The following is a 25539-nucleotide window of genomic DNA, read 5'->3' as shown; positions in this document are numbered from 1 at the left end:
CGGGCCAAAGGGCCTGTTTCCGCATTATATCTCTAAACTAAACTAAAAGAGAGCTGCCAGCACTTCTTGAGCACCTGGGTTCTCAGCATTGGAATGACCTTTGCTGTTGCATTTACTGACAGATTTGTCGGCTCCCAGCCCTGTTGACATATTGTCCATATTGGGCTCTGCAGAATATTATATAGCCAGCATAGAACTTACAGCTTGCAATCAACTGAGATGACCTGATTCAACAAACTGAATCAGGTCATCAGTAAATGTTGTCAATGGTGTCATAGAGTCATATAGCACAGATTCTGGCCCTTTTTCGCACCAAGTCATTCCTGGTCATTTGGCCTCTCTCCATGGACAATAGACAATAGGTGCAGGAGGAGACCATTTGGCCCTTCGAGCCAGCACCGCCAAATGGGGGCGTGGCTGTGTTCTGCAGCTGCGGCTCACCGGAAGTCTCTCTGTCTTTTTTTTGTTTTTTGTCTATTGTCATCGTTTAATGTACGTTTTGTTCTATTTTTAACTCTGTGTATGTGGGGGGGTGGTGGGGGGGTGGGGGAAACCTTTTTTCTAATCTCTTCCTCAACGGAGATGCGACCTTTACCGTGTCGTATCTCCGTTCGCGCTACGGCCTAACACCGTGGAGTCGGCGGCCTCCAGCTGGGATCGACCTTGAAGACTCCGGTCGCAGGGCCCGGACATACCATCTCGGAGGCTTCGGCCGTGGGCCCTGCAGACTGCAACATCGGGAGTTCGCAGGTCCCTGGCTGGCGACCGGTTTTTGGGAGCTCTAGCCGTAGCAGCTTCGACCGCCCCGAAGCGCGAGGTACGATCGACCCGCTCGCAGGCCCTTCATCGCCCTGCGTGGCCTGGCCGCTGCACTCTCCATCGCCCGGTGGGGGCTCAGGACTTTCATCGGCCTGCTCGGCTCGGCCCTGGGACTTTCCATCGCCCGGTGGGGGCTTCAAAAAGTTGGGAGCCTCGATCACCTCGTGGCACCACGGGAGAAGAATGAGGAGGAGATAAGACTTTTCTTTGCCTTCCATCACAGTGAGGGTGTGCCTAGAGCAATCAATGTGATGGCTGTTTGTGTAAAAATGGTGTCTGTGTGTCCTGTGCTTTTTGTTGTCTACTGCCGGACCCTGACGTGAGAGGACGCTGGCGCTGTTTATTCGCCGCTTTTCCCTTAGGATAGTTTGTCTGTTTGTTTTTATGTTATGATTGTTCTTGTAAAGCGCTTTGAGCTCCCGATAAGGCGCTATATAAAATAAATGCTTATTATTATTATTCAATGTGATCATGGCTGATCATTCTCAATCAGCACCCCGTTCCTGCCTTCTCCCCATACCCCCTGACTCCGCTATCCTTAAGAGCTCTATCTAGCTCTCTCTTGAATGCATTCAGAGAATTGGCCTCCACTGCCTTCTGAGGCAGATATGGAGAGTCAATCTCTCTCATCTCATGATTTAGAATCAACCGTGTTGTTGAATCCAGAGTAACATATTGAACAGGCCAGATGGAGATGGAATATTCCCTTCCCTGCAAAAACATTAGTGCATAAGATGGGCCTTTACAGCAATTAGTTTAGTTTAGAGATACAGAGCGGACACAGGCCATTTGACCCACCGAGTCCACGCTGACCAACAATTACCCGGTACACTAGTTTTATCCTACACTCTAGGTACAATTTACACAAGCCAATGCACCTACAAACCCACATGCCTTTAGAATGTGGGAGGAAACCGGGGCACCCGGAGAAAACCCACACAGTCACAGGGTGAATGTACAAACTCCACCGAGTCTGTGCTGACCAGCCATCACCCAGTACACTAGTTCTATCCTACACAGGAGGGACAATTTACAGAAGCCAATTAGCCTACAACCCCACACATCTTTGGAAAGTGGGAGGAAACCGGAGCACCCACAAAAAACCCATGCGGTGACAGGGAGAATGTATAAACTCCGTACAGACATTGTCAGAATCAAACCCGGGTCTCTGGCGCTGTAAGGGAGCAACGCTACCGCTGCGGCACTGAGTTGTCAGAAGTGATCATTTTTTGAAAAAGAAATCCAACATATTCAATTTCCTGAGTTTAATTTCTCCGGTTGCCATGGTAGAATTTAAGCTCATGTCTCTGGATCAATGACCCAAAGCTCTCACACTAGTCAACGAAATTAGCAATGGCACATGTGATGCAAAATCATTCTATTCTCCAATGTTGAATTGAGGATTTGAGTGGAAATCCTGACCAATACTACAGGACTGGCAGCAATTTCTCCATGACTCAAAGCAAGCTGACTTACTGGTGTATTACGTACTAAGGTGAGCGCTTAAATAAGTACAACGGTAACTCTTTGTTAGGCAAGGAGCTTCATACATATTTTTCAAACTTTGCATTAATTCATCTAGATGCTGTCGCTGTTTGAACCCCTTTTTGGACATTTTTCAGTTATGGGGTTGCTGTTTTCAAATCGTGACATGCAGGCAATCTGCAGCATACTGCAGAAGCCTCCATTTGTAAAACAAAATTCACAGCTGTCTCCATTTTCAAATAAAATACCTCACAGGACACACCCAGTTGACCGTCAGTGCTTCAACTCAATCACAATCCAATTGCAACACTGGTCCTACATTGTTATTGCCTCCATAACATATAGCCTCTTCGGGCTAACGGAATCAAGGGATATAGCAGGGAGAAAGCAGGAACGGGGTACTGATTTTGCATGACCAGCCATGATCACATTGAATGGAGGTGCTGGCTCAAAGGGCCGAATGGCCAACTCCTGCACCTATGTTTCTGTGATTACTTTGTAGGTGAAAAAATGTACAGATTCGTGCACAAGTGACAGAATGGTGCATTTTGAAGACTCTTAAAAGAGAGTCTGCACCTCGAAGACAGTCTGCACTTATAAACAGTCCAAAGTAAAGACTGGTTAAACAACTTCAGCTATCAACTGTCATGTCATAGAATCATGTGCTGGCTCGAAGGGCCGAATGGCCTACTCCTGCACCTATTGTCTATTGTCTAATCATACAGGGTAAAAGGACTCTGTTCACCAAATCAAACCAAAAGAACTAGTGAAAGAACTATGGTCTCGGAAACTATTCTTGTTCAGTGCTACTTTAATTGGATTTTACCTTGTACTAAACGTTTTACCTTTTGTACTATGTCTGAAAACAGTAAATGATGAAAAGCCAAAATCAAAATACTTAAACGTACAGAAGATTTTGCAGTTTTGGAGACGTTTGAACTGTCTTCAATCGAACTCTACCTTGCAGTAAAAGTTGTGCCCGTTATCCTTTATCTGTACGCTGTGAATGGCTTGATTGTAATCATGTATAGTTTTTTCGCTGACTGAATAGCACGCACCAAAAAGCTTTTCACTGTACCTCGGTACACGTGACAATAATAAACTAAACTAAACCAATCTCTATGCTTCGTATACGGCCTCAGAAATTCACCACTGAAGTCAACTAAATAAATTTGGAGGTAGATTCCAACGTGCTGGTGTTATGTATTTAGCGGCAACTGACAGGGCACGCCCAATTAATCCCCCTCCTCTGCTCCTTCCCACCGGCCCTGCAATGCTTTCTTCCCCATATCCAAACCCCTTTTAAAAGGTTCCTCTCAAATCCGTTCCGCCACCTCAACAAGCAGCGCCTTGCAGATTACAACAACTCATTGCATTATAAATATAAATTCACCTCCCTCCTGGTTCTTTCAGCGATCGATAGGAATTTATACTTGAAGCGTACGTGCAATCTCAGCTGCGAAAGAACAGCATGCTGAAGTAGCAGTGACTGCAGGGTGACTGAATGAACACTGTTTGCAAGTTTAAAACAAAAAGAGAAAATCTATTTAAAAATAAAACCCCACAAGATATGTATATTTTCTAAATTTGCATTCCCACAGTCCTCTGCTTTCTACGGCCTTAGAGACGCAAGTTGGATTTGGCAGTCATATTTATCTCTGTTACCCCTCTCCTCGGGGGAGCTGGGTTTATTAATGTGCCACTTCCCATGATAAATTACTAAATAGAAAGAAAAGCCTTGTACTCATTTCTCCCCCCATTTCCTGTGATTTATGTCCATGATGACTGCTCAGACATTGGCCCCCATTAATTTGCAAGCAACACTGTGACGTCCCCCACCAGCCCGAGCTTATTCGTGTGTCTAGTGGTTGGCTGAACAAACGTAAACCTAATCTGTAAAGCTCTGATGGCGAGTGTCAGCTTTAGTGGGCCAGTCTGGGACCTTTCCAACACGTAACCAGCAACTGGCATTTGATCTGCGTCTCTTCTAATTTGGGAGCCTTCAGGAACCTTCGGCGGGTCTCATGCCATTGTGCGAGGGAGGGCAAACGCGGCGAGTGTTCGGAGAGGAGCTGCGGCTTACAGGAGATAGAAAGGAAAACAGCTCAAAGCTGGAACACTGAAATTACTGCAGCAGCCCCAGGAAATTCGCAGGGGATCAATCCAGGAGGATGCTAGGTTAACATCCTGGGTGTTAACTTTGGATGCCCATGATGTTGTCCGCACTGAATTCTATTTCATTACAACCATAATTACGTTTAAGAAACATTTAGACAGGTACATGCATAGGACAGGGTTAGAGGGATATGGGCCAAATGTAGGAGTGTGGGACTAGTGCAGCTGGGATATGCTGGTCGGTCTGGGCAGGTTGGGCTGAAGGGCCTGTTTCCACGCTGTATGGCTCTATAAAAATCTAGATGCCTTATTTCGCACTAAACATTATTCCCTTTATCCTGCAACTGTATACTGTGGACGGCTTGATTGTAATCTTAGTTTAGTTTAGTCTACAGCTACAGCGTGAGAACATGTCCTTCGGCCCACCGAGTCTGTGCCAACCAGTGGTCCCCACACTACCACTATCCAACACACACACACTAGGGACAATTTACAATTTTACTAAGCCAATTAGCCTACAGATCTGTACGTCTTTGGAGTGTGGGGGGAAACTAGAGCTCCCGGAGAAAACCCACGCAGGTCATAGGGAGAATGTGCGAACTCTGTACAGACAGCATTCGTAGCCAGCATCTCTGGCACTGTAAGGCAGCAACTCTGCCACTGCATCACCGTGCCACCCATCATGGACAGTTTTTTTGATGACTGGATAGCGCAGCATAAAACCTTTCCACTGTACCTCAGTATACATGTAATAAAGACTTTCATATGAAGAAAGACTGGAGACTTTCATATGAAGAAAGACTGGATAGACTCGGCTTGTACTCGCTGGAATTTAGAAGATTGAGGGGGGATCTTATAGAAACTTACAAAATTCTTAAGGGGTTGGACAGGCTAGATGCAGGAAGATTGTTCCCGATGTTGGGGAAGTCCAGAACAAGGGGTCACAGTTTAAGGATAAGGGGGAAGTCTTTTAGGACCGAGATGAGAACGTTTTTTTTCACACAGAGAGTGGTAAATCTGTGGAATTCTCTGCCACAGAAGGTAGTTGAGGCCAGTTCATTGGCTATATTTAAGAGGGAGTTAGATGTGGCCCTTGTGGCTAAAGGGATCAGGGGGTATGGAGAGAAGGCAGGTACGGGATACTGAGTTGGATGATCAGCCATGATCATATTGAATGGTGGTGCTGGCTCGAAGGGCCGAATGGCCTACTCCTGCACCTATTTTCTATGTTTCTATGTTTCTAAACTAAACAAAATTAAACAAAACCAAAACAAAGAGGCCACTCAGACACTCAAGCCTGCTCTGCCATTCACTATTATCATGGCTGATCTATCTCAGGCCCCATCTCTATTGTGGCAGATCCCCACACAGATCAGTGGTCTAACAGGACAGGAACAATTGTACAAAATAAGTAAATAGCCTAAATCTCATGGGTCTGTGTTTTGGTCTTGGTCGAACCAAGGCATCGTTGCTCTGCAGGATAGACCTGTCAATACTACCACCACAACCAACAAAGCACAGCCAGAACCTACTCTTGTACTGCTAATGGTCATCTGCAAATGACTCGCAACTTGAACGCAGGAAAGTAGGAGAAGTATGCTATTAGGCACCTCAAGTGGGCGGCACGGTAGCGCAGCGGCAGAGTTGCTGCTTTACAGCGAATGCAGCGCCGGAGACTCAGGTTCGATCCTGACTACGGGTGCTGTACTGTAAGGAGTTTGTACGTTCTCCCCGTGACCTGCGTGGGTTTTCTCCGAGATCTTCGGTTTCCTCCCACACTCCAAAGACGTACAGGTATGTAGGTTAATTGACTGGGTAAATGTAAAAATTGTCCCTAGTGTGTGTAGGATAGTGTTAGTGTGCGGGGATCACTGGGCGGTGCGGACTTGGTGGGCCGAAAGGGCCTGTTTCCGCGCTGTATCTGGAATATGAAATAAAAATATAAATATGAAATAAGTCTGCCCTACCATGCGATATGACCATGGCTGACCGATACTGACTTCAATTAATTTTTGTACCGGTTCCTCACAACCCTCAATTCCTCAATCTTTCAAATAATTATCTGTCCGACCCTTAAATTTATCTAATGATCTGCCTTCACCACCTTTGGGGGAAGAAGGTTCCAGAGATTCACTAGCCTCTGAAAGAAGACATTTCTCTGCAGTTCCCTTTTAAATGAGCCGCCCTTTCTTTGTGTTCATGTCCCTTTGCTCGGGACTCTCCCATTGCTTGAGGCATCTCAACATCAACCTCGTCGAGCTCCATTAGGATCAGTTTGAACAAGGTGACCCTCTCACTCTTCTAAGCTCCAAGGAAAACCAACCAAAACTGTCCAGGTTCTCGTGATAGGCCAACCTCCTGGTCGCAAGCATTAGCCCCAGTGAATGCCCTGTAATGGGACGTAGTGTTTCCATTTGCACAGTCATTCCACTCCTCATCTGATGAAGATCAAATCCAATTCTAATCCGGCATTAGAATTGCACCCTGCAAGTCAGTTTGATGAACCAATTCTGCCAAGTGTTAACATCTCGAACTTTACTCAGTCGAATATATTCAGATTAGTCACAGCAAGTTTTGCGTTCCCATGAGCCTTCTAAACCATGTTACTTTTCTTAAATAAACTGTTGGCTGGTTATATTCCACTCCACACTTCCCTGTCCATGCATTAATTCAACTGCATCTCCTCTAACTTTCCTCAGCCTTTATGTTCAGTTCTGAGGGGAAGGAGGAAAGGGTGAGGGGGGGGGGGGGTGAGGAGGAGAGGGAGAAAAAGAAGGATGAGGAGGTGGCTCCTTCCTTTTCTTTTCATCCTGACTGTGATTTATCTTTGGGGAATTTCTGCTTTGACCCGCACAGTCTGGGTACTGAAAGTATTTCGAGCAGATTGGCCTCAGACAAGTTGGACTGCAACCGGGAAAAGAGTCTGCCTGCTTGTGTTGATAGAGTCTCTTTGGGAGGCTGTCAAAAAGCAGTCAGAATGTAGTGAGAAGCCAAAACACACACATGTGAAAATGCCACGGTGAACTGAAAAGGCAAGGCACTTGTTTACCTAAATCATTGATTTTCGCCTGTACATTATTGACAATAACATGAAATTTAGGAAGGAGGGTTCTACCTTGATTATTTTTATTATCAGCTAAAATTCAGTTTAATTTAATGATACAGCGCGGAAGCGGGCCCTTCGGCCCACCGAGTCCGCACCGACCAGCGATCCCCGCACTTTAACACTACCCTACGCAAACTAGGGATAATTTACACTTATACCAAGCCAATGAGCCTACAAACCTGTACGCCTTTGGAGTGTGGAAGGAAACCGAAGATCTCGGAGAAAACCCACGCGGTGACAGGGAGAACGTACAAACTCCGTGCAGACTCCAAAGACGTACAGGTATGTAGGTTAATTGGCTGGGTAAATGTAAAAATTGTCCCTAGTGGGTGTAGGATAGTGTTAATGTACGGGGATCACTGGGCGGCACGGACATGGAGGGCCGAAAAGGCCTGTTTCCGGCTGTATATATATGATATGATGATATGACAGCACCCGTAGTCGGGATCGAACCTGGGTCTCCGGCGCTGCATTCGCTGTAAGGCAGCAACTCTACCGCTGCGCCACCGTGCCGCCCAAAATCTTTTAAGCTTTTCCTGATGAGGGTGGGCGCTCTTTTTTACTTTTATTGAAGAGATTGAGAACATTTATGCTGCTGTCAAAAGGGTCTCTGACTGTACAAATGGGCAGTAATGCAGCTGTAAGGCTGCAACTCTACTGCTGTGCAACCGTGCCGCCCAATTGTAAAATGTCCTTATTGTGTAGGATATCCTGTGTAGGAGAGTGTACGGGGATCGCTGGCTGGCGCAGACTCGGTGGGCCGAAGGGCCTGTTTCTGTGCTGTATCTCTAAATTAAACTAAACTAAACTAAAAACAAACAAAATCTGCTTCATTAAACTGCACGGCTTGATCACGACAATTAACACTAAGGAATCACCCCTAGTATAATAAATGTAATGTACCAAATGCCAGCTTTCAAGCATCCAGGAAACACATACCAAAGGGTTTAGCATTAGTCTTCATCAAATTATTCAAAGCACAGAAACAGATGAAATAAATAAAATGGAGCAGGCAGCATGCTCCTTGCTTTGAGCCTTACTATTTTATTCCAAGTGCCGACTTGACCAAAGGACAAAATTGCAGATCAGCATTATTTATTCCTGACATACAACCTACATTTTTTATGTTAACGCTATTTAAAATGAGAGTCAGTGAACGAGTGTAGAATGCAGTCATGAATATATTTACAAGGTGATAATGTATTCAAGTACTTCATAAACCATTTTGCATAATGGTCAAATGGCTGAAAAGTAACGTTCAATTTGAATGATTGCCTTTGGATCATTATCTGGGATATTTCTGCTGTATGCATTTCCTGTTGGTGGGTTATTTTACTTTACAGTATTTCACAGGACCACCTCTGCATTGGTGTACGTTTTTTCATTTAGAAATACAGCGCGGAAACAGGCCTTCGGCACATCGAGTCCGCACTGACCAGCGATCCCTGCACATTAACACAAGCCTACACACACTAGGGACAATTTACACTTACACCAAGTATACAAGCCCAAGCCAAGTAACCTGCAAACCTGTACGTCTTTGGGGTGTGGGAGGAAATCGAAGATCTCGAAGAAAACCCACATGATCATGGGGAAACCGTACAAACTCCGTACAGACAGCACCCGTAGTCGGGATCGAACCTGGGTCTTCTGCGCTGCAGGCACTGTAAGGCAGCAACTCTACCGCTGCGCCACCGTGCTGCACTGCATTGTGCGTATGATTTTACCCTGCTGCCTATGTACCATGATTCTCACAATGTATGATTAGGGACTGAGGTATCGAAGTCGATATGAGGCCCAAAACTGCTCACCATACTCCAAATGCGGCATAATACTGAGGCTATATAAGACACTGGTCAGACCACATTTGGAGTATTGGACAATAGAATACTGTACAATACAAACATCGTCTGTGCATTTAAATATTTTGATTTTGCAGACAACCCGGTAAAATCATACAGCAGATCTCACGAAGGCAGTGCACAAGAGTCACCACCTTTCTGGTGACAAAAGTTCACCGAACAGTCCAAACAGTAAGTATAAGAAAATAACTGCAGATGCTGGTACAAATCGATTTATTCACAAAATGCTGGAGTAACTCAGCAGGTCAGGCAGCATCTCGGGAGAGAAGGAATGGGTGACGTTTCGGGTCGAGACCCTTCTTCAGTCTGAAGAAGGGTCTCGACCCGAAACATCACCCATTCCTTCTCTCCCGAGATGCTGCCTGACCTGCTGAGTTACTCCAGCATTTTGTGAATAAGTCCAAACAGTAAACTTTGTGTTCGTTTCCTGACCATTTACTGAAAGAAAACCATGAATTAGAAAAGGAGTTGATATAATGAAAACAGTATCCAATGAAAAGCCAAAATTCAAAATATTTAAACGCACACAAGGTTTTTCAGTATTGGAGATCTTCGTACTGTCTTTAATGGGACTTTATCTTGCACTAAATGTTGTTCCCTTTATCCTTAATCTGTACACTGTGGTTGGCTTGATTATAATCATGTATAGTCTTTTCTGTGACTGGATAGCACACAATGAAAAGCTTTTCACTGTACCTCGGTCGGTACCCATTACAATAATTAACCAAACTAAAGGATGGGCTTGTATATTGTGTACGTTCTAATGATGTGCCTTTTCCATACATAAAGTTATCTCTCCTCCTTTTTGATCTTAATGGGATTGCTACTTTTTGCCGTACAAACAACTTTATTTTCAACGAAGATAGACACAAAATGCTCAGCGGGAAAGGCAGCATCTCTGAAGAGAAGGAATGGGTGACGTTTCGGGTCGAGACCCTTCTTCAGACTCAAGTTCATGTTTCAAATTCATTTCATCAAGCGCTTTCATCAGATTTGATGAACACAACTTAGATACAACACAGATAAACTAAAACAAAACTGAGAAAGGCCTTAATGTGATTTAGTTTGGTCAGAGATTTGTGTTGTTAAATTAAGCTATTTCTGTTCCCAGGTAATACTGTGGACATCCTCAGACCCAGGTATGTCACATTTTTAACTAAAGTATGGTTATTAAATCTAGTGCAAATGATAAAAAGGTTAATTTTTGCAAAAATCTGTTTATGGACAAAAAGTGACAAGAGTTCAAGGAGAGAATCAATAAGTTTGGACAAGTATTTGCTGAAACTCTATTAAGTTGTTAAAGTTTCTGACAACAGGAGCTGACGAGGCTTGCTGTTTTTTTTCAAAGAAACCAGAGGCATGGACTCATTTACAATATTACCTTAGTGCGTTTAGGATCCTGGTTGAAAGCTCACTATACTGTTTGTGAACTGCAACGTTGCTTTGTGTTGCCTTTGTCCTGCGCTACACACTGTTCCAGGCCAACAGAACGGATGTCATTACGCTGCTTAGCCTTTTACCAGGGGCTGGCCTACAATTAATTACTCAACATTTGCGCGCTCTAGCTTAATTTGCACCTTTCACAGCCACGCAGGGCTGGGACAAGGAACTTATTATTTTGTGCGTTCCACAGTACGGCATGCAAGAAGTCCACTGGGGCTGCAGATCCCAAGCACACAGACACATAATTGATTTCTCCTTTCAGTTCAGAAAAGACTGAACCCCCCCACCCCCTCCCCCCCAAAAAAGCAACAAATCTGGAGCAACTGGGTGACCTGATAAAAATAATACTCAGCACCCACTTGTTTTGTTTTAATGTGCACTGACGAGACCAAATGGAAGAAGCTGATAATTCAACAAGCAGCGATGAAGTTAGCTCTGACTGGACAAATGCCTAGAAGAAACAACTCACTAAAGACTGATATGTAAGCCAAATGCCTCAAACACAAGAGGAGCAAAGAGCACATATTGTTTTAAAGAGAAGAGCGCTGGTTTAAAATCTCCTCGGAATACTTTAATGCTTGTGAAACATACAAGGAGCGGATTTGGATTCATAGAAAATTTCCCCTCACGCGGGCGGCCTTTGGAAAAGCAGGAACTTTAACAGTTTGACGTGTGGGGGAGTGAAGGAGATAGCAGGAGAAGAGGGAATGAGACTGAAAACCCAAGCGAATAGAACACATTCAGTATATGCAACACACACACACAATTTAATGTGCTGGATCGAGCTGCAAATGGGGGGGAGGGGGGGGGCAACAGTTCAACATCTGTGCACTGCAACATGAAAGTTTGAAATGCGCAGGAGGTCTGTGTTAGCACTCAGTTGCCATCGATTCCGCTGGTGTTTTTAGACTGTACGTAGCTGAAGGTCAGGATGCGTTTTGCATCTGGTTCTTTCCTCTCAAGTCATACAAGCAACTTCACACCACCCACCCCTTTTAGGTTGGCTGACCTGCTTCCAAAAGAAAACGATGTTCTTTTGTGGCTTTTTAAAAAAAAAAAAAATCAAATTTTATATTTACCTTTCTTAATTTACAGCGTAATTATAATTGAATTTATTTTCTAAATTATGTTTCAAATAGTTTTCAAGTTTTTAAAAATTATCTTAATCTATGTTAAATCCATTAACTTTTCAATGTCTGGGGAAAACGGCGTCATTTTAATAAAAGAGGAAATCTTGGGTTTGAATCTACTGCTTCCATCACTTGTGTGGGAAGGAACTGCAGGTGCTGGTTTAGAGATGCAGCGCAGAAACAGGCCCTTCGGCCCACCGGGTCCGCGCCGCCCAGTGATCCCCGCGCACTAACACTATCCTACACCCACTAGGGACAATTTTTACATTGGCCCAGCCAATTAACCTACATACCTGTACGTCTTTGGACGTTTACACTGAAGATGGACACCAAAATGCTGGAGTAACTCAGCGGGTCAGACAACATGTCAGGGGACGAGACCCTTCTTCAGACTTGATGCCTGGACACCACTCATAGACCATTGAGGGTTGGAATTCCACTCTGTCCACAGGTATAATAGGTAAGAATGGCCTTGGGGTTGAGGTGTCCGCTGAGGGTTCCCAGTGAGAGGGGCCTCCCCGTCAGTACAGAGTGTCACTCCCACCACACGTTGCCCTCAAGATGCCGCGGGGCGGAGAGGATAATCGTCAAATCCTCGTGAACTGGGCATTCGGCAAGAACGTCTGGAAATGGTCGCATTGGTCCTTGTGGAGCTGCTTAAGAGAAGGCTCTGTGATCTACAGGATGTTACCAGCGACTGATACTGGCATAGACATTACTGCTGCTGGAAGACACTCGGATAGTGAAAGGAATGGAGTGGATGTGGAGAGGATGTTGCCGCTAGTGGGAGAGTCTAGGACCACAGGCCATAGCCTCAGAATTAAAGGATGTTCCTTTGGGAAGGAGATGAGGAAGAATTTGTTTAGTCAGTGGGTGGTGAATCTGTGGAATTTATTGCCAAAGAAAGCTGTGGAGGCCAAGTCAATGGATATTTTTAAGGCAGAGATAGATTCTTGATTAGTACGGGTGTCAGGGGTTATGGGGAGAAGGCAGGAGAATGGGGTTAAGAGTGAGAGATAGATCAGTCATGATTGAATGGCGGAGTAGACTTGATCGGCTGAATGGCCTAATTCTGCTACTATCACTTATGAACCTATTGACATTCTTTTTGGTTTGCCCAAAACTGGTTGGTCTTCCAATGTAAGGAGATGACCACGAGCAAATGGTCCTAACTGGAGCTCAGTGCAACCAGTGCTAAGGCTCTGTGGAGAAGGACCACAGTTTAGGGTTCTGCCATTACTGGACACCGAGGGGCTAGTTACATGTACCAGCTTCTCATACACTTCATGGGTGTGTGTTTAAAGAGGAAGCATGAGTTGATGCATTGTAAGAGAATGCATAGATTTGATGGAACGATGAATGTAAAGAACGATGTGTACTGATTGTATGTCTTGTATATATTTTTATGAATAGGTATATTTTTGAAATAAATAAAACAAGGCCAATGGGTCAAATCGAGCATGACCTGCCCAATAAACTGCTAACCACAGCTCGCGCCAGACCACCCAAACACCTTCCTAAGCTTTTCAGGATGGGTTTCACTCCAAAATGATTTATAACTTAATCAAAGTGCCTAAACCAACTGTTCCTGAGCAAAGATCTCTGCTAGTTCAGTATTGACACCAGCCCATTGCAAGGTGATTAAAGGCAGGAATCTGAGTAGGGTCAATTAAAAATAACATTCATCCCAGTGTGTATCTTGGACATGTAATCACTCACCCTTGGTCCTGATCTCCTCAACCTACTGTTCCCACGTGCTCACCATCCCAGCTTTTCCTCGTTCCATTTATCTCTTTCCTTTCTTATTAGATTCTGTAAACTGCTGCCCTTTGTTGACTCTGTGTATCACCCGAAGAAGGGTCTCGACCCGAAACATTGCCCATTCCTTTTCTCCTGAGATGCTGCCTGACCTGCTGAGTTACTCCAGCATTTTGTGAATAAATACCTTTGATTTGTACCAGCATCTGCAGTTATTTTCTTATACCTCCCAGCTTCTGTTGTGTAAGAAAATAACTGCAGATGCTGGTACAGTCTGAAGAAGGGTCTCGACCGAAACGTCACCCATTCCTTCTCTCCTGAGATTCTGCCTGACCTGCTGAGTTACTCCAGCAGCATTTTGTGAATAAATCCCAGCCTCTGTTGCTCGGCTGACCGACCCTAATCATTCCATGCACTTCCAAATGTGAGAACATCCTTTCCTGAAGAATGCTCTCCAACAGCTTCCCTGTCACGTATTGTCTTTCTGCTGACTGGACAGCACGCAATAAAAGCTTTTCACTGCACCTCTGGTACATGTGACAATAAACTAAACTGAAACTCAAACTAAACCGAACTACCACCGATGTGAGGCACACCGGCCCGGATTATCTCTACTTTCCTATTTGTAGGTCATAAGGTCATAAGTGATAGGAGCAGAATTAGATCATTCAGTCATGGCTGATCTATCTCTCCCTCCTAACCCCATTCTCCTGCCATCTCCCCATAACCCGACACCCGTACTAATCAACAATATATCCATTTCTGCCTCAAAAATATCCATTGACTTGGCCTCCGCAGCCTTCCGTGGCAAAGAATTCCACAGATTCACCACCCTCTGACTAACAAAATTCCTCCTCACCTCCTTCCAAAAGGAAAGTCCTTTAATTTTGAGGCCAATGACCTCTAGTCCTAGACTCTCCCACTAGTGGAAACATCCTCTCCACATCCACTCTGTCCAAGTCTTTCACTATTCGGTACGTTTCAATGTGGTCTCCCCTCATGCTTCTAAACTCCAGCGAGTACAGGCCCAGTGCCGTCAAACGCTCATCATAGGTTAACCCACCTAGGATCATTCTTGTAAACCTCCTCTGGACCCTCTCCAGGGCCAGCACATCCTTCCTCAGACATGGTGCCCAGAATTGCACGCAATACTCCAAATGCGGCCTGACCAGAGCCTTATAGAGCCTCAGAATTACATCCCTGTTTTTGGATTCTGGCCCTCTTGAAATAAATGCTAAACTAAGGAACAACTTACTCTCCAGTGTTCCTGGACGAAGAGCAGCCAGAGAAGAATTATAGATATTTGTCAAGCTCCCTGCAATCTCCTCTTTGGCGTCTCTCCAGTAACCTGGGATAAATGCCATTAGGCCATAGGATTTATCCAATTTAATGCTTTTCTAGAGCTGCAGTACCACCTCCTTCATGATCTCAAACTGTCCTTGCATATTCTTAGTTTAGTTTAGTTTAGAGATACAGCGCGGAAACAGGCCCTTCAGCCCACCGAGTGTTAACTTTTCAAATTGTGCATTTTTGATGATACCTTAAACGTTAGAGATACGCCGAAAATAAAGGCCTTGTGGCCCACTGATCAGCGATCCACATACGCTAGCATTATCCTACACACGAGGGACAATTTATAATTTTACCGAAGCCAATTCACCTACAAACCTGTACGTGTTTGGAGTGTGGGAGGAAAACGGAACACCCGGAAAAAAAACCCACGCAGTCACAGGGAGAACATGCAAACTCCGTACTGACAGTACCCGTAGTCAGGATCTCACCCGAGTCTCTGGCATTGTAAGGCAGCAACTCTACCGCTACGCCACTGTGCCAACCCTGATGCCATGGAATTTGATATCATGTGTCACTGGATCAAGTAACCAGGCTTCTGATTACAAAGTCAGTAACTTCACCAGAAAATTGCCATGCTTCAAGCATTGAAAAAATAATAGGCTTAATCATTGTTTCAGCAGCGAGTTCAAAGATATTGGCTGGGAGTGGAATAAAATGGTTAGTTCAAAGACCAAGGCAGCAAACTTGCTTTGTTATTCTCGTTGTTTTAGAAGAGGAAGTGGAAGAGGATTATCAGTTATGCTATCTTTATTTCCATACAATCATTATCGGCCATTAACCAATTCAATCTGGAAGGATTACTGCCGACACCCAGCTTTCTAATAACATACCTCTAAACTAGCGGAGCACAACGTTTTTGTGCAGAGGGCCAGATTGACAATCTGAACACTTTCCAACGGTGACTGATACAAAGGCGGAAAGCTCCAAACTCCCTGAAAGGTCCCTTCGTCTGTCATTCCGGCAGCTCCCCTGCAGTCATTGGCAGAACATCGACTGTTTGCAATTTCCCAGCAATAATGCTGGGAAATCTGGGCACTGAATCAAGGTCTTGTTAGAATTGGCACAGGTACAGGTACAGCCACCCCATTCATTTCTATTGAGAGGAACTGCTCCAAGGATGAAATTAACAACTTTTCTAATTAATTGAGACAATTTAAAATGCATTTAATCGATAACTTAAATGTATTTCATTGTTTTTATATGTTATTAGAGTTTTAAGTCTTTTAATTTTTAAATTGATTTCAAATCTTGCGTTTTTCAATCTTTAATTATTTCAGTTCAGTTTAGTTTATTGTCACGTGTACCAAGGTAGAGTGAAAAGCTTTTGTTGCATACTATCCAGTCAGCCGACAGACAATACATGATTACAATCGAGCCATTTACAGTGCATAGATACATGATAAGGGAATAAGGTAAAGCCAGCAAAGTCTGAACAAGGATAATCCGAGAGTCACCAATGAGGTAGATAGTAGTTCAGGACTGCTCTCTGGTTGTGGTAGGATGATTCAGTTGCCTAATAACAGCTGGGAAGAAACCGTCCCTATATCTGGAGGTGTGCATTTTCAACAGTACGTTATTATCTAACAGTTTTTGGAATATTTCTCAGTGTTTATGATGTCAATGACAGACAGTGGTCTTCAAAATCTTCTGACAGTATTTCTCTATAGAGAGGGTTAATTGTCTGACATATAATTGCAGGGAGAGTGCCACATTTTACAATTTACACAAGGTCTCCTTTTGCAAACAAATGATTTTTGCATTTAGCAAAGAACTAGCTCAAAGAAGTGGTGCGGCAAAATTCATTCATTCACGAAAGAAAACTTAACCCCTTTTATAAGGTTCAACACTCCGGGATTCAGATTATCTCTCCCTTACACTGTCATTCACTTTAGATTTTGGATTGACTCAGGTACAGATACAGTGCCCCATAACAAGCCTATTAGTACTTGGATGGAATTCTCAACGCTCTGTCCAAGTAAGGCACAAAAAGCTGGAGTAACTCAGCGGGACAGGCAGCATCTCTGGAGAGAAGGAATGGATGACGTTTTGGGTCGAGGCCAAGTCTGAAGAAGGATCTCGACCCAAAACATAACCATTCCTTCTCTCCAGAGATCCTGCCTGTCCTGCTGAGTTACTCCAGCTTTTGGGTCTATCTTCGGTTTAAACCAGCATCTGCAGTTCCTTCCCACACGCTCTGTCCAAGTAATGGGAAGTTGCCATAGTAGGTATCTGTGCGGCGAGGAACGGTGAATCTTTGCAAGTTGTTGCTCAGTAAAATGGCCATCGGACCATCCAGCATCTTGGTTTTGTTCTGCACGATGGCTCTGAACCAGCCATAAATTTGGTCAAGCATACTGTCGCACGCTGCACCTTGTATTCCCAGAACAATGTGGTTGGCCTCAGGGAATTAATTATAACTGCAGATGCTGGTACAAATCGAAGGTTTCACAAAATGTAAGAGTAACTCTGCTGGTCAGGCAGCATCTCTGGAGAGAAGGAATGGGTGACGTTTCGGGTCGAGACCCTTCTTCAGACTGATGGGGACTGATCAGTCTGAAGAAGGGTCTCAACCCGAAACGTCACCCATTCCTTCTCTCCAGAGATGCTGCCTGACCAGCTGAGTTACTCCTGCATTTTGTGAAACCAGGGAATTAATTATAATTCTTGTTGTGGTCACAATTCCAAACCACTCAGTGGGCATCAAGCATATCACTGATGACAATTGGCAGCATTTCAACTTGCCCACTATTTCAAGAGCAGAGCTTGAAATTCATTTGAAATAATGATGGAAGAGGGTTAGCTTGCACAAACATCAAATGGCATGACCCGACTTCTTAGAACAAATCTAGCACTATGTGGCTCCACATAATGAGTAGGTTAACGTATGATGAGCATTTGTCGGCACTGGGCCTGTACTCGCTGGAGTTTAGAAGGATGAGGGGGGACCTCATTGAAACATACAATATAGTGAAAGGCTTGGATAGAGTGGATGTGGAGAGGATTTTTCCACTGGTGGGAGAGTCTAGGACTAGAGGTCATAGCCTTAGAATTAAAGGACGTTCTTTTGGGGAGGAGATGAGGAGAAATTTCTTTAGTCAGAGGATGGCGAATCTGTGGAATTCTTTGCCACAAAAGGCTGTGGAGGCCAAGTCAGTGGATATTTTTAGGCAGAGATAGATAGATTCTTGATTAGTACAGGTGTCAGAGGTTATGGGGAGAAGGCAGGAGAATGGGGTTAGGAGGGAGAGATAGATAGATCAGCCATGATTGAATGGCGGAGTAGATTCAATGGGCCGAATGGTCTAATTTTACTCCCTTCACTTATGACCTTACATGGAATGGACTAGTATGAGTGCTTTCGTTCTGAGTGATACCATCAGTCTTGCAGCAAGACATGTTGAGAAACAACGTCACATTGATGCTACAAAGTGGTCAAAATACAAAGTGCTGGAGGAACTCAACAGATAGGCAGCACCTGTGGAGCGAATAGATACGCGATGTTTTGGGTCGGGACCCTGCTTCAGCCAAACCAGTTGAAGAAGGAACCTGATCCGAAACTTCGCCTATCCATTCCCTCCACAGATGTTGCCTGACCTGCTGAGTTTCTCCAGCACTTGGCATTTTGTTCAAGATTCCAGCATCTGCCAGTTCTCTGTCACTTCTAGGACGTGGTACTACATTCAGAAGTTTAGTTTAAGAGAAGGCACTGGCATAATCCCAATGGATCAATGACTTAACCTTAAATTCTAATTTTGATGATTCAATTAACAATCCACATTCACCCTAACCTCAACCAGTTGAAATAAGGGTCTGGGTTAGGCAAGTGCAGGTGATGAATGGGATATTGGTTCAGGGTTGCACCTCCTTCCCATTAAATCACATTTCATTACTTTTGCATTTCTCGACCATGAAAGAACATTACTGGGAATTCAAACGATAAAAAACACATGTAAGCTGGCGATTTCTCAGTCGCATTTCTGCAGAGTGAAGCACAAATCAAGGTTTATTTTTAATACCATGCAAACCATTGGGTTGCAGAGGAAGCAGCCAGCATCATGAATCAACAAGAGATTATTTTCTATCTGCTTCATCATATGTGGGACATTCAGTCACTGGGCAATATTCGCCATCTGCTCTCTTTCCTTATAGTGCACACAATGAAAACTACTCCATCTACTTCAGACTATCCCCCTCTGTTGCTGGATTTCTTTAACATTTGTTTTTAAGTAAGACTTCCATTGCTGCCTCCATTGTATGCCACAAGCAACCTGCTTCTAATGTTGACCTCTTTCTCCCATAAGTGGACAGAGGGCAGTGGAAGGCAAATCACTGGATGGATTTAAGAGAGAGTTAGATGCAGCTCTCGGGGCTAGTGGAATCAAGGGATATGGGGAGAAGGCAAGCACGGGTTATTGATTGGGGACGATCAGCCATGATCACAATGAATGGCGGTGCTGGCTCGAAGGGCCGAATGGCCTCCTCTTGTACCTATTTTCTATGTTTCTATGTTCCTAAGTGCACACCGTTATATTCTAACCAAACAAGCGTTCACCCATTTATACCGGACTTCCTTCAATGAGGAAAAGCCTGATATTCCAGGTGTCTGATATTCAGCCTGAAGAAGGGTCTCGACCCGAAACCTCACCCATTCCTTCTCTCCTGAGATGCTGCCTGACCCGCTGAGTTACTCCAGCATTTTGTGATACCTGATATTCCAGGTGGTCTTCAGTCTTGTCAAACAGCTATTACTAATGGAATCAAAGGTATCTGTAGTTGGTGGTACGTACTTCAATGGTGCCCAGTTTCCCAACAGCAGGACAGAGAGTTATCTGGACTAGTGGGACCAACATTGCATTACGTAAGCATCAAATGGTAGGACAGGAGAGACAGTCATACTGTCATTTAGAGTCTTAGAGTCAGCACAGAAACGTACCCTTCATCTCAACTTGTCCATGCTGACCAAGATACCCCATCTATGCTACTCCCACCTGCCCGCATTTGTCCCGTATCCCTCTAAACCTTCCCTATCCATTTAGTGAAATCAGAAGTTACACAAAAGAACCACAGACACTCAGCACATAATACTGTAGTCCAACTTCAAAGACGGATTGGCAGGGTGGGGACAGCTAATAATATCTCTGGCCTGAAGGAAAGACCCTGCATGTTATATGGCACTGACTTGCTGCATTTGAGGCTCCAAACCTCTCCCAAAACGCAATGATGCATCAAGCCTTGGAACAATTGGACAAGGTTGTGGGCCCCATGCATGATCTTTAATCTTCCGTGTACTATTGGCAATGGAGGCGCACTGCCAAATGAAAGCCATGTAATTCTCTGCTGGAAGAGAGAAAAGGAAAGGATAAAGCACTGCTAGGGAACTGTGGGCAAGTAAGAATTTCATTGTTCTGTTTGGGACATATGACAATAAAACACTCTTAACTCGGGTTTGAAAACTGGCAATGGTACAAGATGGGAAGCAGTAAAGGATTGAGGGAGATATAATCTGTGGGGGATTATCACCTCAGTACTCTATTTGTGATAGATATAAATAATCCTCAGTATTGTAAATTTACATCTCCATGACAATGAGTAGATGAATTAGCAGGAATACTAATCCTCATGAAGGTGATAACACTGCAACCTCATTAATTTAGCATAACAACGATCTACCTTCTCACTTCCGCACAAAAATAGCCCTTTCTATTAGAGAACAGAACCTGGCAGAGAGGGAGGTAAACAAACCTCGGGGATGAATTAGTGAAAACACTTGATAATTTGATTAAAATCACTATTTTGCCATCCGATTTATTGTTCTCTAAAAGCCTTTTCTATTTGGAAAATTGGCCTTTCTCATCCTAAACCGTGGACTGGGATTCTGTAAATGCGGGGCCTCAAATAAAAGAAAACATGTGGCTATTTTTCCACTGCAAATGTACAATTATTTAAAGCATAAAGCTATTCAGTATAAAGGTAGATATGAACTCTGTCCCACCTGGTTCTATCTGACTATTACTCACACCTCTGTTCACTTTAGTCTTTTCCTTGGTTGATGTTGGTTTTGGTTGGTATTGGTTTTGATATTAGAATATTATTGTCACGTGTACTGAGATACAGTGAAAGGCTTGGCCTGCCCATCCTATCCCGTCCCCTATTTGGTTCCACCTGTCTTTCACCCCTCCCCTATCTGGTTCCATTTAACGCCTTCCAGCCATACAGTTTACATTCCCCCTCACTATTTCCCCCCTCCCCTCTTCCCCCCTGATTTGTTTCCACCTATCACCCACCAGCCTGTGTCTCAAAACTGCCTCCTGCCCCTCCCACTCCCCCCCCCCACCCCCCCCACGTTGCTTCATCTGCCCGACATCACCCAGTTCACCTCATTACACCTGAAGAAGGGTCTGAAGAATGGTCTCGACCTGAAACGTCACCTTTTCTCCAGAGATGTTGCCTGACCCGCTGAGTTACTCCAGCACCTACTACCCCCTATCTCACCTCTTTAGACTGGCTATCTTCCCTCTGCATTCTCGATCCTGATGCATGGTATCGACCCAAGATACCTTTGCCTCCTTTGCCTCCACAGATGCTGCCTGACCCTCTGAGTTCCTTCAGCAATTGTTTTTTTTTTCTCCCTATCTTAAACCTGCTAATAGCAATCTGCAAACTAAGCTATTCCATTCAAAAGGACACTTCCACAACTACTGCTGTAGCATCAGTAAGTGCTGATTGATAATAGAAATCAAACTACGTTGCATGTATTACTTGGTCCACCATATGAACCTAATATGTATATATAAAATGAACAATCCTTTCTCATGAGAAACATTTAGAAGTCTATTCTCAGCTATCCCTTAGCTCTGGAACCTTGAAAGAACAGAAGTCAGTTGGTTCACTGCGACTCTAGTGGCTTGTGTCTCATGAGTCCGATCCTACACACAACACCTATCTTTAGTCCTGTTTTTCCTTCTGCTTCATATATTTATTCAGTTTTCTCTCAAAGCATGTAACGGCCTCCACTTCCACAAATCCCTCCCTGTACCAAACCTCTGCATCAAGAAATGTTCCCCCAGTTCCTTCTTCTTTCTATGAGTCATAAGTTGAAAGTGATGATTGCTGATTATTAACTTCTTTGTCAGACTAACTCCTTTCCCATCTGGTTCACATTGCAATTTTCAGCACTCTGCCAAATTCAAAGATTTCAGGTAATTTTCTTTTTCTGTTTGCATTGGAACAGGCGAGCTTAACTGCAAGTTCATCCGTCTGCAACACAAAACTGTTTTTTTTCCTTCTCTCTCACAGACACTACCTGATCTGCTGACCAATTCCAATGTTCATTCTCCTTTTGTTTAGTTTAGAGATACAGCGTGGAAACAGGCCCTTTGGCCCACCGAGTCCACCTGACTACGGGTGCTGTCCGTACGGGGGTTTGTACGTTCTCCCCATGACCTGCGTGGGTTTTCTCCGGGATCTCCGGTTTCCTCCCATACTCCAAAGACGTACAGGTTTGTAGGATAATTGGCTCAGTAAATATTGTAAATTTCCCCTAGTGGGTAATTTTGCCGACCAGCGATCCCCGCACACTTACACTATCCTATACCCACTAGGGGCAATTTACAATATTTACTGAGCCAATTGTCCTACAAACCTGTACGTCTTTGAAGTGTGGGGGGAAACCGGAGATCCCGGAGAAAACCCACGCAGGTCATGGGGAGAACGTACAAACTCCGTACGGACAGCACCCGTAGTCAGGATCGAACCTGGGTCTCTGGCGCAGTAAGGCAGCACCACCTTATTTTGGTTTCAGGTTTCACCACCAAGCCTGTCGCAGCATTTATAAACATAGCACAAAAAGTAAGGAAATTTGTGTTTGGTAGATTATTTCTTTGTTGTAACAATGCTTCTTGGCAATAAATCTTGTACCGTTGGAAAGCCTGTTTATTTCCCTTTTAAATGGTGCCACATTTGTAAGGAACATGCATTTGTGGGATGAGCAGCAGAGCTGAGTATGTGGGTTGCGCCCATGAAAAATTTGCCAAATCTTCTCTGCCAATGCCAAACAGCTTATTCTGCTGTTGCTATTGACTCTTGTTTTGAGCTTCTGGTACCCCCAGTGTGTGACCAGGCTGGTGACCAGCATGAGGAGGAGGTGCCAGGCTGTTGTGGCTGTGTATGGTTCTTCCACACGCTACTGAGGCTCCTGTTTATTAAATGAATAAATTGTTAAATTGCCAATATGTCTTGTTTCTTCAGACTTCAATCATCCAATCCACCAAACAACACCGAACAAGAGTCAATGGCAGAATAAGCTGTTTGGCATTGGCAGAGAAGATTTGGCAGATTTTTCATGGGCGCAACCCACATACTCAGCTCTGCTGCTTTGAAAGCTTTCAGATCACCCGACCAGAATGAATAAAAACAAAATTATTTTCTCACTTTTTGGTGTTGGGACTTCAAATTGAAACATTAAAAGGATGGGAGGAAAGACCACTGTTCAAAAAAAACGTTTGCAGATACTGGAATGAAACCATATTTCCTAGAATCTATTATACAGTTTAGTGATTGCACATACATACCAAAAGCTTTACACCCATTTATTAGGGTACAAGTCAGTAATAAAATGGAAGGCTCACACCACTTAATGGATGAACAGCTCTAATAAGCATGTAGCAGAACACTGTCCCCAACTCACTTCATTTCTATTTTCCTGAACCTTCATTTCGACTAGCCAAAAAATCGTGTATTCCTTTTCTCCAACATAACTGTAAGGAGTCACTGGCCTAGCTCACTCTGCCAGCACCTCGCAAATCTGTCTCTGCCATGGAATCATCCTTGCATTCTGGTCTCCTCCCTCTCTAAGCCTTAAACATGCAGGTGTAGCCGGCAGTGAAGAAAACTAACGGCATGTTGGCCTTCATAACGAGAGGATTTGAGTACAGGAGCAAAGAGGTCCTTCTGCAGTTGTACAGGGCCCTGGTGAGACCACACCTGGAGTATTGTGTGCAGTTTTGGTCTCCTAATTTGAGGAAGGACATTCTTGCTATTGAGGGAGTGCAGCGTGGGTTCACGAGGTTAATTTCCGGGATGGCGGACCTGTCATATGAGAAAAGAATGGAGCGACTGGGCTTGTATACACTGGAATTTAGAAGGATGAGAGCGGATCTTATAGAAACATATAAAATTATTAAGGGATTGGACAAGCTAGAGGCAGGAAACATGTTCCTGAGGTTGGGGGCAGTCCAGAACCAGGGGCCACAGTTTAAGAATATTGGGTAGGCCATTTAGAACGGAGATGCGGAAAAACATTTTCACCCAGAGGGTTGTGAATTTGTGGAATTCCCTGACTTAGAAGGCAGAGGAGGCTGATTCACTGGACGCATTCAAAAGAGAGTTATATAGAGCTTTTATGGCTAGCGGAATCAAGGGATATGGAGGAGAAGGCAGGAACGGGTTACTGATTGTGGATGAGCAGCCATGATCACATTGAATGGCGGTGCTGGCTCGAAGGGTCGAATGGCCCACTCCTGCACCTATTTTCTATGTTCCTACGCACACCATTGTGACTTGGAAATATGTTGTTGTTCAGTTTAGTTTAGTTTATTTTTGTTTACAGATACAGCGCGGAAACGGGCCCTTCGGCCCTTCACGATCCCTCCATATTAACCACAGATTACCACTATCCTACACGCACTCAGGACAATTTTTACATTTACCAAGCCAATTTACCTACATATCTGTACGTCATTGAAGTGTGGGAGGAAACCCACACGGTCACAGGGAGAACTGACAGCAACCGTAGTCCAAATCAATGGTGCTGAGGTGGAGAAGATTGTGAGCCTAAAGTCTCAGGGTGTAAATATCGCCAACAATTTCACACACAAGTTCACACAAGTTATAGGAGTAGAATTAAGCCATCGAGTCCACTCTGCCATTCGATCATGGCTGATCTCTGCCCCCAATCCCATTTTCCTGACTTCTCCCCATAACCCTTGACACCCATTCTAATCAAGAATTTATTTATCGCTGCCTTAAAAATATCCACTGACTTGGCCTCCACAGCCTTCTGTGGCAACGAGTTCCACAGATTAACTACCCTCTGACTAAAGAAGTTCCTCCTCACCTTCTTTCTTAGAGCAACCTTTAATTCTGAGGCTATGACCTCCTGGTCCTAGACTCTCCCACCAGTGGAAACATCCTTTCCACATCCACTCGATCTGTGCCTTTCATTATTCTGTAAGTTTCAATGAGGTCCTCCCTCGACCTTCTAAACTCCAGCGAGTCGAGGCCCGGTGCTGTCAAACGCTCATCAGTCTGCTCGTAAGTTGTCCTGGTACTACCACTTTGTTGCTACGGCCAATAAAGCACACCAATGGCTCTGCTTCTTTGGAAGGCGAAAGAAATTTGGCATGTCTCCAGTAACTCAAATTTCCCTGTACCTTAATTGGTACAAGTGACAATAAATTGATCTTGAAAT

At 44.3% G+C, this 25539-nt stretch overlaps 1 protein-coding gene across 1 annotated transcript in view; it reads right to left on the bottom strand.

The window, feature by feature from the left end:
• Window positions 1-25539, bottom strand: part of gli2a (GLI family zinc finger 2a) — a 425818-nt gene that overhangs the window by 65197 nt on the left and 335082 nt on the right. The window lies entirely within an intron of this gene.

This window comes from Rhinoraja longicauda, chromosome 8, assembly GCF_053455715.1.
Source record: "Rhinoraja longicauda isolate Sanriku21f chromosome 8, sRhiLon1.1, whole genome shotgun sequence".
Taxonomy (NCBI): Eukaryota; Metazoa; Chordata; class Chondrichthyes; order Rajiformes; family Arhynchobatidae; genus Rhinoraja; species Rhinoraja longicauda.
This window is presented reverse-complemented; position numbering and strand designations above follow the sequence as displayed.